The 14,063-nt window shown below is 37.1% G+C and overlaps 1 protein-coding gene across 1 annotated transcript in view; it reads right to left on the bottom strand.

The window, feature by feature from the left end:
* Positions 1-4,894: 4,894 nt before the first annotated feature.
* Positions 4,895-14,063, bottom strand: part of AGA (aspartylglucosaminidase) — a 153,977-nt gene continuing 144,808 nt past the window's right edge. The window contains exon 16 of the mRNA XM_068942545.1: positions 4,895-5,020. The gene's annotated coding sequence lies outside the window, so the exon portion shown is untranslated. The remainder of the gene's footprint in view (positions 5,021-14,063) is intronic.

Consider the following 14,063-nt stretch of genomic DNA (forward strand, 5'->3'; position numbering starts at 1 on the left):
GCAATTTTCCATGCTGTGCCAGCATTCCATTTCCATGGAATTTGTACCAAACTGGTACAAATTGACCAAACTGGTACAAATGGTCAGGATGCTAATTTCTTTTACATACTACACTAAAGTTTTACTGTATTACAGAATTCATTTCTGAAAATCGGAAGATGATGAATTCTACAAAAATTGATGAAATGGGAAGCACTTTAGGAAAAAAAAATTCTACTCATATTAATCTCAGCTACTACCATCTATTTCCATCTTTCATGATTTAAAATCCAGCTGAATCCAAGCTGTGTAAAAATCAGAGACAGTAAAAAACAAAGCTTATTCTTGCCATCACTGGAAGAAATGGGAATTTTTTTATCTGGAGCTTTAGTGATTAAATCATCACTCATTAAATGCATTTATTCAGATATGCACCCAGGTATTGTATTACGATATTAAGATAAAAAGCAAGAGCCTCTCTTAAAGGCTTGAGGTGCCAGATTATTAAATGATTTCAAGTGTCTGAAAACACAGCTAGAGATGAGTTGGTGTTTCCAGAGCTCAAATTTAAGGACACAGGAACTTACTAGTTTACTAAAGAACTCCAGAAGAACTCTGTGCTCATTTATAATGTGATTACTTTGTAAGACAAACAGCATTATGTTTGAGGCACCCACTTAACTGCAACATGCTCTAAAAAAACCCTCGTAGTTGTTGCAGTTGTCCCCTGAAGTCAACAAATACAGGTTTTGGGGGACAAAGAGACAGAAACAACACAAAATGTTATAGTTCCTTATGATGAACAGACTGTTAGCAGTTTTTTCTTTTCCTTTCCAGGTCAATGGACACCACGGCTGTGTCAGTAAAAGAAACTGTGGTTCCACCGAAGCAACCAGACCTTCAAGTGTTTAAGCTTATGTATCGACTTAAGTAGACACTGTTCTACACTGTCTATTTAAGCTAATAGAAAGATTGCCAAATAGACGGAAAAAGTTCTTAATAAGTCTTTAACTATCAAAAAGACGAGATACATAAGGCTTCTAATTTATAGAATGCATAGCTCAAACACAGCATTTATTTTGATCACTATAGCATATCTAATATGACAACACTGAACTAAAAAGAGCAGTTAAAAATCAATGTTGAATTTATGCCAGAATATAAGGATGGTGATTTCTTTAAGAGATTTAGGAGGTATTTTTCTAAATATCAGTCCAGGACACATTCTTTTTTCCACAACTTACAGTGCCTAACAGCTAACCTTTAAGCTCATAAAAAATAAAGAATTGTTCGAAAGAATACGGCAAAAATTACAGCTCTTTCTGCTTTACAGCGTTAAAAGGGGCTCTCATATTTAGTTAATATTCTTGACTTTTTAAATAAAGTTTTTAATAATAAATGTAAAGAGGATTTTTGAAAATTAATATAAAAAGCATTATTATGTTGGCAGGAAAACTTTTGATTTCTGACCCCATGAATGCAAAGTGCAAAACAAAAAAAAAAAGAAAGAAATCATACTTAGTATTATAAAATTTAGTGTTAGCTGACTTTCCATGTTTTTTTTTTTTTAATATCAAACACGATCTCAGTAGCTTCATTTTAAGAATATTTAGAATATTAATATGTTTTAAAAGGGAGACATCACAAACAAAAAATAATGGGGTTACACTGGTTATGGGCATTACATTATAGGTACACTGAAATTAAATGTCTTTTTCAGTATTGATTGTCTTTTAGGGTTTCACTATGTTACTGCTTGTTATTGCTTCTTATACCAACATGTAGACACAAAATTTCCTGATTTTTGTGTTATAAAGGCACCACAGTCCAAAATGACACCAAAGAACCACCCAGATGATCTTAATGTTTTTGTGTTTGTGTACACTTGCTTGTTATTACTCTTTTTATGATTGTGTTGCAATCTTCCAAAACCAAAAAGAGGGTTGTAAACTGCTGAGCATGAATCACTTTGCTTCAGTTATGGAGTATGCACGAAAATTGTAAGAAATAAAATCCAAATTTCTTTATACTACTTAGCAAGAAAAGCTGTAACTGTATGTACAAACACACATATTTTACTACTTTATGAAGGCACTTAGACTTATGGCCAGGTAGCACTTAAAATTAAACGCACGAAAACTCTCAAGGGAATCCTTAAAATTACCAGCGTGGTTTAAGTTTATCATAGCACAAGCACCTTGCTAGGTCAGTGCTCATATGAAACTTACTTTGTTAAGTAATTCCATCGAAGACTCCTTTGTCCCACATGGAAAGCCTAAATTGTCATAGCCACAACTACAGCTCCACTTCAACAAATGAAAAATAACATATATAACCTGGACATTGTAGGATATTTATTATACTTACTGTATCTGCTGAGAAGGTAAGATGTAGGGTGGTCATAAAGCATAGATACGTATCTGATTTTGATTAGTCAAATAGATTGGCCAAAGAAAAAAGTAATACAGCTTGTGTCAATGAGTAAAGTAAATACAGTAACACTTCAGATAACTCATCAAGCTGATTTAAAATCCTTACGATTATTCTCACAGTTGCCCAGAATCTATCACAGTAAGTCCATCAAAACATAAACACAAAAACACTTGTCCCAGGCAGACTTAAATCTCCGTATTTTCGTAAAGTATTTTCTAGAGAAAATAAACTGTCTGTGATTTATGCTTCTGAAAGTTTCCAAGATTTCAAAGGAGCTAAGATGTTTATTAACAAAAAATCATGTTTCTGTGACAAACTAGTCTACTGAGATGAAAAGGAGGTTTTATAACTTGTTTCACCTTTAAGGAGATCTAGCAAATCATTAAAGATACAGCTAAAAGATTTACGACCGCAGATGATTCCCAGTAGAAGCTGCTCATTCACTATAAATATAGCATTGATTGCTGTCATAGTCAATTGCTATCAATCCAAATAAATCTGCTTTTCAAACAAGCTAAGTTTTGATCTTTCCGAGCATCAGCCTGATCTTTCTGAGCATCAGTATCTGAAATCACAGAAATGCATAAATGAATAAAATAAATAAATTAATAAAACTTTTCATGTGTCTTTCCTACATTAATTGCCTACTGGCACTACCAGCTGTCAACCATATGTATCTTACACAGCTTTATATACGTTATACTCCGTTTCTGGGAGTGAGTTTCTCATTTTAGATTAATCTGATTGCTTTCATTAAAGTGAGAATTCTAGCTACTGCTCTAGTTAGGAAAGGATATCTATGAATATTTTAAACTAAAATTTGAACCTCAAATTCAAGATCAACTACTACTGTTGTGGTTGTTTATGTATGCCCTTTCCATTCAGACCAGGTTCTGTTCACACCTGTCCCATTTTTCCAAACTATAAAGTAGTCTCTAAAACTAAAGAAGAGAGACTTGAAAAAAACCTCGATTTATTAGTTCTAAACGAGCATAACTTTAAAGTGGCTGACATACCAATCCAAATGTTAGTTCTCCTTAAAAATAACTTCTATCCCAATATATCTTTATTTGTTTTTAAAACTATGCTTCCTTGTGACTTACACATTCACATGCAGTTTGGATAATGCTCATGGAGTAGACTTAAATGTGCATTCATGTTAATTCCCCAACCCAGACACTGGGTTGAGGATTCTGTGCGGCCAGAAAAATATCCTGTGTAAAGGAATTGCAAAAATTGTAAGAATTTATATCAGAATCCATTTATACTTTGGATGTCTTATTTCTTTTAAACTTATGCATTAGTTTCCTCTATTAAGTTAGTTAAACTATTTAACATATTTTGAATCTTTCTCAAAATGTCAGTTATAATATATTTTATAGTGTGTTTTGCAGGGTAGAATACATAGTGACAATTAGGTATATTTGGAAAGTTCTCATCACTGTTGTGACTTCTTCTTTGCAGCATAGTATGACTGGACCAAAATTCAGGAGAATTATGGAATATTGTTTCCTTCCACTGCTAAGTCTCTGCTTCTGGCTGCTGCTAAGACTCTTTCTGTTTCTGTAATCTGAAGTTACAGCAAGAATCGTATTCCCTATTTTTTTCTTCTGAACTGACCCTTGGCAGGCCTGCTATAGCACTGAACCATATGTATATGGGTCATCTTGGCCTGGAGGAAATAATTTCCTATAGGAAAGTTGTAGATGTTGTCTTCCAGAAATATTTGACAGCATCCATATTTTGGCTTGGATTTAGCTTTCTCTCATTCCTATGAGTCTGTCCAATACTGCACTGTATTTTACAAATTCTGATTTAAATTCTTTCCATTCAACAGGAAGCCATAGTTTTCCACTTCATCCAGCTGTTGCTTCACTTGGTTGCATGTAATCCAGAGAATGTTACTGTGGTCTTATTTTCCAACACAGAAAACGTCTATTGTGTGTTTTGGTATACACAGTAACTTTAAAAATTGAAGAACTTTTCTATAGATATTTAGGATAGATGTGGAACAAGATGTGATTACTTTAGTTATAATACATGTCAGAATTTGTTTCTTAAGGTAAAGTCCCGGGGAAAGGTTTCCACTTCATGAAGGACATGCATTAGGGAATACATAGTGCTGGAAGTAGGTAGTGTTTTCACGACATAAAATTAAAGGAGTCTGTGAAATATTGGAAGTTTTTTCTCAAAATCAATGGGTACCAGAATCTTGCTTGCCTGTGTCCCTGTATCTTGAATCTGTAACCCTGGTTTGTAAGCCTCAAGACATCAGCAGTCCACATTGTGCATTTCGGGCAGCCAAAGAGACAATTTTCACAGCATCAGTGATCTCAGGGCTTCCACAAACCTCAGCTTGTCAGCAGATCCATTTGAAAATTTTCTAAGGAAACATGGCTTGACTTGAAAAACATCAGGTCATCAAACTTGAATATTGTTTATAAAAAAAAAAAAATGATTTATTGAACCACAGACAGCTCACCTTCCAGCCTACTGGAAATCCATACATCTGGCTTGCTGATTCCACAACAGCCCCTACAAAGGGTCTTCATCACAGCTTCTGGACTACTATGCCAGTTGACTTCTTAAGCCATTTGATATTCAGACCCTAAAGAAATAAAAATAATTAAATAAAAAGATTAATATCTTTGTCAGATTTCCCGCAGTCTGGATAAAGTCTGAATATTCACGTGAAAGGTATCACATTCATGTGAGAGGCATTATGCTTCTATGTATCACCAGAGAGCATACTGTTGCCACACAAATTTTGAAACTGGACAGTTGACTGCAGCTTTATTCAGAAGCTTTGTCCAAGTCAGGATGTGGTTCTGATATTTTAATGTATTTGAGCAAGAGCTAAGACAATTAATAAGCCTGTGTATTCAGAATGAAATTAAAATAGGTTTATTCAGAAATATGGCCTAAATCTCTCTTAAGTCTCTGAGAGTAGTCAAAATAAATAACGAGGTTTCTCTGAATGATTCTTCTTCACTGAAGAATCCCTTGCAGGCCTTCTGGGAGGGCCTAAATAAGATACCGAGCATCTCTTGTGAGGTGCTCTATTAGGGATGTTATCATAGTATCTCTAAAGGTTATGGTCAGAGTATTTTTTTTCTTCCCAACTGTATGCCTTCCTGAAGTGTTTGATTATCCTCCTTGCTAGTGGTTGACTAAGGCTAGTTAAGAAATGCATGCACTAATCCATACATATTCTTGTATAACGTACAGTTTGCTCTTGTTATTTTCTTTGCGTAAAGAAACTGAATTGACAGCTGAATCCAGGAGCGTCTTCCTCAAAGCAGGAATTGCTACAAGGACAGCTGAGCACCAAGGAAGTTATTAAGTGGCTTGTTTACTATATGAGTAGGAATTTGTTCCACATACCACGGCATTGTCTGTAAAAGTTTGACAGAGGAGAAAGATAATTCCTCAGGAAAGTTATCTGCATCAGGATGTTAACTTTCAGTTCACAGAAATTTCAGGTCAAGAAGCAAAGGGGTTTTGATCTGAACGGAAGCTCAAGAGAGACTTATGAATAAAAATTTCTCATACCTCCTAATCCTTATGTTATTTTATAAGGGCAAGTGCAAGGACAGAGGGATATTACAAGGATTGAATCTCTGTACTTCAAGTGTCTTGACGGCTGGGAGATACAAAGAAAAACCTCTTAGAGGTTTTTCTGAACAACAGAATCATATCGGCTATATTTTCATTCTGCAAATAAACTCTTTTAATATTGAGGTTACAGTCACTCAAGAAAAAGCTATCATTCCATTCCTACAACTTAAATCATAGGAGTGAGATGATTATTTCAGTGCTAGCACACAAGTAAGTTCTGGAGTTGTCTGAAAAGTTAAATATTACTGCATTAAATCTGATTAGACAGTTTGAAGGTGGTTAGTGTAAGGCGTCTGTGTGGAAGAGCTCCTTCCGGTGCTTAGCATTAGAGAGGCTCCCCTTCGATTATAACAAGATAGCAGCAGTAACATCCGAGTTCTAATGTTCTTCAAGTGAGTTTGCCGCAGCTAACAAGAACCAGACAGCTAGAAAGTTCTAGACACATACACAAAGAACAGTACTACACACATGCATGAATTTCTGAAAAGAGGAATTAATTAGCATAGATGAGGATCTTCTTAAAAAAGTTTCATGTCTGTTTTATGTGGTTGAATGGTTCCAAAGACTTCATTGCATAAATACTATTGTACAATGAATAACATTGGTAGATGCAACTGGATGATGTATATAAAAGCATCTTTGTGTCTAACTCTGCAAATCAATAACTGTTGATGAATATTAATCACTAATATAACTAATCACTAATATAACAAACATAGCAACTTACACAACAAACAATATAACAAACTTTTATGGTTGTAAACATGAAATCACAACAAAAGAAATTATGTATTCATGATTCAAATTTAGTATACTAAGACATCATTAAAAAGAACAATTCCTGAGGAATAGTCCTTCAGTAGTTTATAAACAACAATTTTTTTTTAAGTTACTGAAACTGGATGTTATACTTCTGGACAAAAGATACTGTTTTAAGCACATCACCAGACCAAAATCATCTGTCCATCAATGCAGACTCTCTAAACAGAATTCTGACTTCTGCTACTTGGAAAGTTGAAGACGATATAATAAAACTAAGAGATAAAAGCTTAACTGGTATCATAGCAACTTCAGTAGATAACTTTACATTTCTCTTCAGTATTGGACTAAGTTGAAAAGTCCTAAAGATAGCAGACAATCTGTTCAGAGCTCTGCAAGAATCAGATGCTTGAGCAAAAAAGTGTGAATGTTCTATGAAAAATGACACTAAATTAGATCAAGTCCATCTCAGCAGACAAGCAGAATTTATTGTCAGAAAAAATCCAGCAGAAAAACTTAAAGCCAGGGATAGAGTGCTTCAGCTTCCAGGGAAAAGGGAAATTGCTGATCTCTTTCCCCGCCCCTGGGTCATATTACCTAAATTCAGCACAGGAATGTTAAGCACACTGCTCTAGAGTCACTCTGATTGCACAATGTTTATATTCCACCAGAAGTTAAATAGAGGGACCATATAATTATTTTGAATTCTTTCACAACTCCAAACAATAGAAACTTAACGGAACTTGCTTTAGTTGTGTGGTTACAACAGTTAATACTTAACTAGTTGCTAGCCAACTCATCTTACAGAGTCAGTGTGCATAGCTGACTTCTGTGTGAGATACCTACGCTATTTTTCAGCTGATTAGCTGGGAGAGTTACTAGCAGCATAGCTATTGCAACGCAGAGCTCAACATACAGCTCTGCATGAGCCAATGCGCTTTTAACAAGGTTTTGCAGCTTTCATGGGATTTAAACTATCACAGATTGACTAATTCACCCTGACATTGCTAGAAACTTAGGGAGAAGCTAGGAAGGATCTACGCAAAAACACTGAATTTTAATGGCAAGGCAAGCATTTCGGGTGTCCGGTCCCACATTTATTTTGAAAATCACTGTAGGTCATTGCTGTTGGTGCCAGTCCAGCTCTATTAAACTTGGTGTCAGAGCCAATGATTCATAACTGTTTGTTCAGTGTTAGTCTACAAATGTATAGGGATTAGTTCAATGACTTTAAATTGAAATATGAAATATTACTTAATCTGATCTGCAATTGCATATTTTGTTACCATCTGTATTTATATAACTGAAATTAATTTTTAAGCTACCCACAAAGTTTCAGAAAGCAAAAAGAATCTTTGTTTGCTAGTAAAACTTTGCCTCTTTTAAGTAAAACTTAATTAAACAGTTAGAAAAGGAAGGATATAAAGGTATGAGTAGCAGAAACACAGAAACTATCAGTTTAAGGACAATAAACAACTAAAAACAAACCTTTTCTTACTAAGATCATTAACACAAAGAGTATATTCACACCCTAAGGCTCACTGAAAAACAGCTTGAACAAGCAGTCCATGAATAAGAATCCCAATTGTAACCAGTTAAAGAAAGCTTGTTTATATTATCATTAAAAGAAAGGGGAGTAATATGCAGTCCAGCTACAGCTTAGCTGGAGATACACTATAAAAGAGCAGGAAAAAAAAGTGAAAATATGAGGAGCCATCATGGATTTTCAAGTAATGTCTTTCACTGTAGGACAGGTGAGGGATCCAGTGTTACTGGTTAACTGAGATGTGACCACCTCTCTCTTATCTAATTCTTGTCAGGGCCATGAGAGCACCACTAGGCCTTACTAGCCCTGCCTAGCCTACCCTGGGGTAGGCCCAGGCCCATTCCCAGGCCTCCATTTCAGCCCAGCCCAAGACTCTAAGCCCCTGCCACATAATGCCATAATGGTGCCAGTCTCCAGCCCTGCCGCAGCCCTGCACAGCCACGGGTCCTGCTGACCCCCACCTGTGGGCTGACTGCACAGCCCCATCACTGCAGCCCTGCCTGGCCATCACAGGGCTGCACCAGACTCCAGTTACCCTTACCAAGCCTGATCCAGACCTCAACCAGCAGGAGGGCTTCTCAGCTTGATCTCAGACCTGCTTCATCACCACCAGGCTTGCCTAACACTCTGGGCTGGGGGCTGCCCTGCTGCCACGGGGAGCCCAGGAAGCTACCAAACCATGTGGCATCCTGGCAGGTAGCTCAGACAAAAGCTGAAGGCCCAGGGCTGAGCTGAAATGGGACTCCTAGGGCAGAGGATGTGGGTCCCAGGTGAGGCTGGTCAGGGCCATTAAGGCCTATTAGTGCGCTCAGGACCCTGACTATTTGAAAATGGATGAAAAGCTCTTAAAGCAAAGAAAAATGCTATCTAATAACGGAAATCTTAACTTGCCACTTTTAAGTTAATTTAAATACTTCTGAACCATGTTGCAAGATACAAAGTAGTCAGACACGGAAAGATTTCTGAAGTCAGTTCAGAAATTTAAGATTTATCTCAGCTCAGTTTAATGCTCAATGTTCTCTGAGGTGAAAAAATTGTGTAAAAAATATTTTGATGTTATTGGCAACTCCAGTGAATGCCCGTGTGTACTGAACGAGTACAGCCTCATTTATTTTCACTTTCACAAAGTTCTGTTAAGAATGGATTATAATTGCTATTGCACATTGTGTCAATTAAGAGTACTCAAACAAGCAAGAAAACTCTTCTTCTTTCAAGCTACCACTTCTAAAAGCCTAAGCAGAGACTTCTGCATCATTTGATATTTTTCTTCCTTTAGCTGTACCGCTGCTGCTACTGCTTTCCTCTCTGTCATCTGTACTGTACCTGGACCTTTTAAAATAATTATAATTTTGCCTTTTAGAATTATTAGCATTAAGGTGGGGTTTCCTATACAGCTGTGCTAAAATCACACAGAAAATCCCTGACAGGAAATTTGAACAAAACCTGTACAATATATCAGGAATATTTATATGTCTTATTAAAGATCCCTTTAAATCTTCGATGATCAAAGAGAAAATAAAGTAAAAACTTTCTAGTAATTTTAATTTTGGTAGTACTTTGTTGTTCACCTTTCTCTGAAAAAAATCGCATGGTTTCTGATCAGATGGTAGTGTCTAGTACACCAACAATAAGATTGTAAAAGACGCTGAAGATTAATCTATGCCAAGAATTTGGCTGATTGTGATTGTCTTGGTTTTTGGACATCAGTTGAACAATCTCCAGCAGGCTGGGTTCATCACCGCTTTCTGGATTCATGCCCAGTGAAAGTCTCTCGAGTTGATACCAAAAAACGCATGCATCTAAAAACATTAAACGCTTTTTAAAATAATGACTGATGTCTATATGCAGAATAAACAAAGCAATAAATATAGTCAAAATCTTAATGAACAACTTTAAGTTTACAGTCTAAATTCTTTGGGCAGTGAGGCATAAATTAATCCACGGCATTGTCAAGGACATTAACAAATATAAAGAATGGAGAATAGAATCCTGTGTTTCAGAATTATACAAGAGATTGAAATGTCTATGATATGGTCTATGTTTAGGTGCCTGAGTATTTCTTAAGGAAACTACTAACACAACAAGAATTTGGTTAGAAGGACATGAGACTAATTTGAAGTAAATTTTTTTTGCTATCATTTGTTTTAACAGATCCATATGTTATTAATCATAAACCATTATAAGCATACTTTGCTAATTTTTAAGCAGGTATTAATAATCATAAGCACCTTTCTGATTTTGTTTCATGTCGTTCACAAAGAGTAAAGAAATGTGCGTGAACATCAGAATGGAGGATATCTTTTTTCTGTGATTCTGTAAAAGATGTTTTCAATATTCCCCTGAAAAACACACTGTACTTCAAAGAAACACATTTACTAAATGCAACAGTGCACAGTTTTACAGTAGGTCCAGTATTAGACACTGTTTGACAAAAACTGTACTACGCACACTGGTTATGAATTTTAAATAGCCATGCGATGAACACAATGAAATGCAATGAACTACAATAAAAAGTAATTTGAACTTTAAAAGCCTACTGAAGAGCTAAAGAAACATTTTTTGGCAGCTTTTGTTTAGTAATGAGCAACTAAAAGCATTTGGCAAAAGTGACAGAAGACTTCAGAAGCCTTCTCTGTCCACAGAAACGTGGAGGAAAGCTCCGCAGTAGTTTAACCAGGTCATTTTAGATTAGGACCACAATTTATTCAGCTGTTTGATTGCCAGTTGCGGATGACTTCAATCACATGTGACAACAGTTCTGCGGCCACATCTGGGAAGGGATTTTGGCATCTAAAATCTATACCCAAAAACATAGTGTAGAATGCCCTACTACCGAGATACTGAGTGAGCATCTAGACGTTTTTACCCACTTGAGCCTGTCTGTGATGGAGCGAGTAGGTGGAGTGATGTATGTTTCTGGGGATGTCCGATCAGGCTCCAGTGAAAACACAGCTGTACATTCTTCTCATTATGGTCTAAACAGATCACCAGAAGGAAATCTTAATTAACAATCTAATGTTTTGGGCGCTTACCCAGGCAGCAAGACACTATGACCAAGACATCCTCATCCACCTCAGTACCGCAGTCACTGGATTTCAGAATCATTTTTCTTCCAATACTTTTCTTTACAATGCTTTTTGTTCTTTGTTCGTATGCTTGTTTCTTTTTTGCACACTTCAGTACGAGAGGAAGAGAATGATTCTACCATACACAAGAGTAGACAACAACTTGGTGTTTTAGTCACCAGTTACTTAGACTTAGACACCAAAACTCAGTCGCTAAGAGTTGCAGGAGATCTTAAGCAGAGCAGGGCAGAGTTCATTCTTATGGGTGTTTATGCTTGTGAATGAGATCTTGGGTGTAAATTCAGATTTGTGCACCTAAACTCCAGAAAATGAAAAGCATTTCAGAATACTTTTCAACATGTTTATCTGACTCCCAATTTATATTAGTCTCTCTGTTTTGAAAAGTATTTTCTGTATCCTCTCCCTATGCATTGTATAGGACACATCCAAAGGCTATCTGCGCTTCAGATTTCACTCTTAGAGGCAATCAGACTAACAACATAAAAAATGATTCTAAAATCAGAGAGGAAACATACAGTTGTACCTCAGGATCCTGTTTTGTCCTTAGTGAACATAAATCCACAGTGATAAAATAAAAACCTATTAGATGTTGCAGTTAAAGAACCGCTTTGATGCTATTTCTGCATTATATTTTACTCAGGTTGATCTCAACATGCATAGAAAGACAAAATTAGTGATTCATGTATTTGTTTTTCTACAGATTTAATTTTTTGTCACACATTACTCAAAGAGATATTACTCTTTAAATGATTCCTGAGCTGAAAAAAGCAAATATCTACATAACTGTAATAAAGTGCCCCGTACTTTCAAGGTCCACAAGGATTGATGCAGCCTGCCCTGTTCTGAGTATAATCCCTGTAGAAAGAGATATTTTCTCAGAATTTACTGGGGATCTTATGGTTGTCTGATAATCACATATAAATACTCAAATCCAGTGTTACTGGAGCATTGCTGAGGAAGAAGTCTTGGGTCAGAATAATAGTTCAGGCATTTCATTTCTATTAAATGATTTTATTGCAAGAGTGTTATTGAACATGACTAGCACTTTAATAAATGGCCTGACCATGTTAATTAGCACAGTATTGTCCTTTTCTAGCCTGGCCGGCAGGCTAGATAATGTTTACGATAACGCTAAGTGATTAAGGTTCATGTACTTATGAAACTCACATTGAATATGAAAAATGATTTCCTTTTGATTTTCTTTTGACGGTAACGTCTAAAAAACTATTGCTGGCAGTTGTTCATGTACAAATTGTAAAATCGTCTCATTTTATGTTTTGTATGACACTAAGTACATTTTTCCAGCACATAAAATCCATTAGGCTAATAGATGTGCTGTGAAATACGAACAGTGTAGCATCTGAGACTTTGCACTGTTTCACTTTATATATTTGCTATGTGAAATTTAGTTCATTTCTGGAAAACTGACTTCAGCTGGGGAGCACTGAAAGCATCAGCTATAAGTCCAATGTTAACAGCATTCTTTGCCTTCTAAAATATCTTTCAGTGCTAGCAATAAATAAATGAATTTTACTGTAATAAGCTTGCCTTACTGTAAACTTCTCCAATGACACTGGACCACTGCTTTTTAACAACAACAGAGGTATACTGTTAGGCTGGAGCTGGAAGAGTGTAGGCAACACGAATTAGGTTGCTGGGGGAGGACGTCTAGGTTCTCTATTGCTAGCTTTGCCCTTAATGCATGACGTGTGAACTAGCAGCACAATGTATGGAGTTGGGTGGAGAGGAACCTCACGAAGTTCCACAAAGGAAAGTGCAGGGTGCTGCACCTAGGGAGGAATAACCCCAGGCACCAGGACAGGCTGGGGGTTGACCTGTTGGAAAGCAGCTCTGCAGAGAAGGACCTGGGAGTGCTGGTGGACAACAAGTTAACCATGAGCCAGCAATGTGCCCTTGTGGCCAAGAAGGCCAATGGTCTCCTGGGGTGCATGAGGCAGAGTGTTGCCAGCAGGTGGAGGGAGGTGATCCTGCCCCTCTCCTCAGCCCTGCCGAGGCCACATCTGGAGTACTGTGTCCAGTTCTGGGCTCCCCAGTACTAGAGAGACACGGCATTGCTGCAGAGTGTCCAGGAGAGGGCTACAAAGATGATTAGGGGACTGGAACATCTCTCCTATTTCGAGGAAAGGCTGACAGAGCTGGGCCTGTTCAGCCTGGAGAAGAGAAGACTGAGAGGCAATCTCATCAATGTCTACAAGTATCTGAAGGGAGGGTGTCAAGGGGATGGGGCCAGTCTCTTCTCCGTGGTGCCCAGCAACAGGACAAGAGGCAATGGGCAGAAACTGAACCACAGGAAGTTCAGTCTGAATCTGAGGAAAACTTCTTCACTGTGAGGGTGACAGAGCATTGGAACAGGCTGTCCAGAGAGGTTGTGGAGTCTCCTTCCCTGGAGATATTCAAAACCCACCTGCACGTGATCCTGTGCAATGTGCTCTAGGTGGCCCTGCTTGAGCAGGGAGGTTGGACTAGCTGATCTCCAGAGATCCTTTGCAACCTTGGCCATTATGTGATTCTGTGATTTTATATGTTATATTTCTTTCTTTCCTAAAAAACTGAAGAAGTTTCATTAACTTGTTTTAAAGTTTTTCAGATTATTTGGACAAATTCTACAAGCAGGAACAGAA

The sequence above is a fragment of the Struthio camelus genome, chromosome 4 (assembly GCF_040807025.1).
Source record: "Struthio camelus isolate bStrCam1 chromosome 4, bStrCam1.hap1, whole genome shotgun sequence".
In the NCBI taxonomy this organism is placed as follows: domain Eukaryota; kingdom Metazoa; phylum Chordata; class Aves; order Struthioniformes; family Struthionidae; genus Struthio; species Struthio camelus.